This window comes from Azolla caroliniana, unplaced genomic scaffold (assembly GCF_043228905.1).
Source record: "Azolla caroliniana isolate FFs.n. ecotype wild unplaced genomic scaffold, voAzoCaro1.0.p SCAF_8, whole genome shotgun sequence".
NCBI lineage: Eukaryota > Viridiplantae > Streptophyta > Polypodiopsida > Salviniales > Salviniaceae > Azolla > Azolla caroliniana.
The window spans coordinates 17,399,643-17,405,305 of NW_028230443.1; positions in this window are offsets into that span (position 1 = coordinate 17,399,643).

The following is a 5,663-nucleotide window of genomic DNA, read 5'->3' on the forward strand; positions in this document are numbered from 1 at the left end:
AATATCATCCAAGAATGGCATCGTGATGTCCGGAATGCAATCCTTCAAGACTTTATTCATGGCATTCACCATATGAGCCACCGAATTCGTTGCGCCTTGGGGTAAGGTACACATCCGCACAAGCCCGATCAGAGTCCTCATGCTTGTAATGTCCCGACTGTCGATCGCCAATTGGAATTGGTCATATCCGGAGTAGAGATCGCCAATGGAGTACATGGACCGGCCCGCAAACGCTTCGGCAAATTCGTCCATGCTCGGACCGATTCCGGCATTTCGAATTGTCACCTTGTTGACAGGTTGAAGATCTTGGATGAATCACAATGATCCATTCTTCTTTAGCACCGTGAACCACCTATTGGAATAAGGAGCATTCGACGGTTCTAGAATTCCCATACTCACCTTCTCCTTTAAGAGCTCGATCAGCTTCGGAAGATGTGCTCTCGGAACCAGTATCGGTTTCAAATTCCAAGGCACATGAGGCACCGTGAAGATCACCATCGGCTCTATAACCTTTGGGTCGGCGCATCCGATTTCTCATGGGAAGAATGCGAAAGCCTTCCCATGTCTCTCAAGCATATCGCGAAACATTTGCTCCTCTTCAGGGAGAAGGCAATCCTCCTTTCCAACTCGTAGCTTCCCCTTCGTCTCTTTGGTGAAGACATGACCTATCTTCTTCGGATCTCTTAAGCTTGGATCGTTAGCGACTTCCTTCATCTTTTGCCAGCTATCTTCCGGTAGTGGAACCACAACTGGCTTGATCTTCTTATCCACCGTTATATATGTCGTGTTGATGTCAGCTTCCTTCATCGAGATGCCACGACGGTATTCATCGATGATGGCGTACATGTTGACGGAGTTAACCAAAATCACGCGTTGGTTGTGAAGATAGCTCAAGTCCACGACGTCCTCGATTTCGCCGATGGTGTCGTTAAATGAGGCTTCTTCCATAATATGAGTCACGAAGTCTCCTTCTTCTATTATGTTTTCTTCTTTCAGCATCTTCTCGAATTCTTGTATCCGGCGCTTGTGCTTCTTGTCGGGTAGTACTAGTTTACATGCGCCACTAGGTGTGACACATGTTGCTTCCCCTCGCAATCCAGCACTCTTCTTTCTTGTGGGGTCTTGTGATTGCTCGGACTATTTGTGCCCCATGCTTCAATAGTCCGCTCTAAAAATCCGAGGATTCGCCTCCGAGACTATCTCGATTCCTTTCATGATTGGCTCGCACCGTTAGGAATTGGACCGATCTTTGGTTGTCAAGACTCTTTATTCGTGCGAAGGCTGCTCCATTATCGAACACTTTGGTCTCCATCCGAGATGATGTGATATAAGGTTGCCCTAGGATGATAGGATGCGACGCCGAATCTTGTATGAAGAAGTGTTGATCCATCTCCACATCCCCGATCGTGACTTTGATATTGGGACAAGCTCCGTACAAGTCCTCCGTAGACTTTGTTGCCGCGCGAATCTTCCATCCGTGGTTTGTATTGATTGGCCATCTTCCTTTTTTGTAGAAGTCGGTTGACATGAGGTTGATCTCCGAGCCGTGGTTGATCAAGGCTACCACAGTCTCTTTCTTCTCCCCGATCTTCACCGGCGTCTCCGTTGTCGCTCGTGCCCAATGAGGTCGAGTATAGTGGCTGTCCACCATATCTTCATCGACTTCGTCTCTTGCCATTGTTATGACATTCGTTTTTGCTTTTTGCGGCTTCTCTTCTTCCTCGTCCGATTGTTGTCTCTTTCTCTTTACAAGGTCCACGATCGTGTCATGGAACTCCTTCTTCGTAATGCCAAGCAATTCCCTCAAGGACAAAGTTACGTGGCTATCAAGAACTCGTTCTTCGAGAATCTTCTTTAGGTCCGTCGTCTGTTCTATGTCCGTCCTTAGCTTATATGTAGGTATAGTCCTTGTCCTCCGAGCGGGGACTTCGGCACCAACCTTCACGGGCCGAACCGTTTCTTCAACTCGTATGCTCGGCTCCCCTTTTCGGCTTGATTCTCATTCCTCTGTTTGTAAAGGTCGACTCGTCTCCGCATCGTCCTTCTTTTTCACGTTCCTTGTTTCATGGATTTTTGATGGGCCTTGCTCTTCTATTCTCTTTCTCTTTTCTTCGACGAACACCGCGTGGTTGTCGCACATCACCTCTGCGAGTATGGTGTTGTCGTCCACCGGATCCGACCACCCAGTTATGCTTTGCACGCTTCGGGCCGCAAGCTCTACCTCGTTCGATGTGACTTTTCCCTTCTTCTCATAATCGAGAACAGAAGTCCAAAACTTTGCTCCCGCTCTAGCAGCTTCAGTCTTGTCTTTCCCGACTCTTATTCCGGCCGACGCAGCATAGTGCATCGCATCCACATGAGTCGCATCGGCATCCTCCATAGATTTCTTCATTCCTCCTCTTCCGAAATTCACCCATAGGGGTCTTCTAGTCTCGCTTGAGCAGATCATGTTGTCTTCTATGTATATGATATTTTGTCGAATCGCCTCTCGAAGGCTCGCACAATCCCTTCTCATGTGGTCCATGCTATCGCACCACACGCATCTAAAGGGTTCTTTTCCTTTAGGGCCCCGACGATTCATGTTGGCTAGCCTGACCTTCTCGAACTTCTTTGCTAGCTCTTCAATGATGTCATCATCAATCTTCTTTTCTTCCACGTTACTTTGTCTTAGCGGCTCAGCTACTTTCGGCGGTCTTGCTTTCTCCGTGGTAGTCGATCCCGTCAAGTCGGTGTCATCAACCCATTTGCGACGCTTGTCGAGCCTATTGCATGCCCGCTTCACCGCGATCCAGCCTATTACGAGTCCATTTGCTTGGGTATCATCTTCGAGAAGAGTCCCCAACTCCTGTCTATCCTTTATGTCCATGGCCTTCAAGAAGTACAAAGTCTTGTCCTCTTGTCAAATAAACATCTTGTCGAATTCGTCGTACACCCTCAAGATGCTCATCTTCTTATTCTTCTTCTCTATCCACTTCATCAGGGCATGTCGATTCATCCTCGTTGAGTCTTCAGTCACGAACTCCGCTAGTATCGTTTTCTCGAACTCAGACCATGTTGTCTTACCTTCTTGAAGCTCGATGACGCGTGTTTGGATCCCATAAAACGTGAAAATCCCATAAACCGTACAAAATCGAGTATGAATCACATAATACAATAATTGTGAAGATAACATTTTAAATAAATTTAATATCTAAGTACAAAATGATGGAGGTTTCGAATGCACTTTATTACACGAGAAACGGACAATTAAATGTCAAGATATGAGGGTATAAAGTTTGTGAAAGGAAAAGAGAAAATTGTGAGATATCCCACATAGGCACGACAAATACGGCTCTCATCATATATAAGGTAGAGCATAAGATATTATCTTTGTGTCTATGTGTGGAGCATAGAGAGGTCAAGGTAACTTGAACTAAGAGTGGAGGTGGGCTAGCTACTCGTGAAGGGTTTTGGCCAACCAAAACCGGTCCGGCGATGGAGCCGGTGATCCGGCGCCAGTGAGACACCGGCATCGGACGGCAATCCGGAGACCGCGAGGTTACGGCATCTGGCGCCGGTGAGACAACGGCATCCGGCGAGGCACCGTTAACCAACGGCATCCGACGAACCGGCGTCCGGTGACTAGATAAATAAATATATAAATATATATACATATATACATATACAAGGAGGGCAATTAAGGATTCGAACCTTGCACCTCCGAGTTAGGAGTCAATTGGCTTACCATTAAGCCATGCCATTTAGTTAAATTTATATTTCTATCATTGTACTTTTACGTGTAAATTCTCATACATGAGAACTAAAATGAGTGACATGGTTATCATGCACCACATGTAATACATAAGCGCCAAATGGCAAGCATGCATCTTATGCATGTCTTGTACCCTCACATGCATCATATACATGAGAGCATCTATAAGAGAAGGAAGGGGGAGGAGAAAAAACGTTTTCTTTTTTTGGTTATGAAATTAAGAAGAAGAAATTCGTTATCAAATTGATCGTCTAACTTGTTTCTTAAATCCAAAGATAAAAGTTCAATCAATCTCTCTGAATCGTTTAATCTCAACTTTTCTCTTGCCCAATCTATCTTAAGTACTTTCTCGCCAAAGCTTGCGCCAAAGCTTGTACTGACTTTGAATCCTTCCGGTCTAGAACCCCGGCGGTTCCGCCTCACGATCCGCGCGTAGTGACGGATCTTCACGACATAATTAAGTGGTGAACCCGACGTGAAAGAGGCGGTAGGAAGGATCAAGTCGAGATTAATACTTGGAGATGGCGTCCTCAAGCAACTAAGCGGGAGAGCTCGGAAGGATGATGCTAATCGTCGAGCAAATGATGAGATCTCAGGACAACGACGCGAGCGTGGAGAAGGCTGTCAATCGTGTCGTAGAGCTCGAGGGCCAATTCACTGGAAGGAACATTACGAAGTTCCTTGATACATATAGAAGGGAGATGAATCAAAGGGCCGTGTCCGAGGCACGTCAAATCGTAACCTTCAAGAGAGTTGTCGCCAACAACATCCAAAGACGCGTCATCGAGCTTCAAGAAGGTAAGACAACATGGTCCAAGTTCGAGAAAACGATACTAGCGGAATTCGTGACTGAAGACTCAACGAGGATGACTCGACATGCCCTGATGAAGTGGATAGAGAAGAAGAATAAGAAGATGAGCGTCTCGAGGGTGTAAGACGAATTCGACAAGATGTTTATTCGACAAGAGGACAAGACTTTGTACTTCTTGAAGGCCGTGGACATAAAGGATAGAAGGGAGTTGGGGACTCTTCTCGAAGATGATACCCAAGCAAATGGACTCGTAATGGGCTGGATCGCGGTGAAGCGGGCATGCAATAGGCTCGACAAGCGTCGCAAATGGGTTGATGACACCGACTTGACGGGATCGACTACCACGGAGAAAGCAAGACCGCCGAAAGTAGTTGAGCCGCTAAGACAAAGTAACGTGGAAGAAAAGAAGATTGATGACGACATCATTGAAGAGCTAGTGAAGAAGTTCGAGAAGGTCAGGCTAGCCAACATGAATCGTCGGGGCCCTAAAGGAAAAGAACCCTTTAGATGCGTGTGGTGCGATAGCATGGACCACATGAGAAGGGATTGTGCGAGCCTTCGAGAGGCGATTCGACAAAATATCATATACATAGAGGACAACATGATCTGCTCAAGCGAGACTAGAAGACCCCTATGGGTGAATTTCGGAAGAGGAGGACTGAAGAAATCTATGGAGGATGCCGATGCGACTCATGTGGATGCGATGCACTATGTTGCGTCGGCCGGAATAAGAGTCGGGAAAGACAAGACTGAAGCTACTAGAGCGGGAGCAAAGTTTTGGACTTCCGTTCTCGATTATGAGAAGAAGGGAAAAGTCACATCGAACGAGGTAGAGCTTGCGGACCGAAGCGTGCAAAGCATAACTGGGTGGTCGAATCCGGTGAACGACAACACCATACTCGCAGAGGTGATGTGCGACAACCACGAGGTGTTCGTCGAAGAAGAGAGAAAGAGAATAGAAGAGCAAGGCCCATCAAAAAGCCATGAAACAAGGAACGCGAAAAAGAAGGACGATGCGGAGACGAGTCGACCTTTACAAACAGAGGAACGAGAATCAAGCCGAAAAGGGGAGCCGAGCATACGAGTTGAAGAAACGGTTCG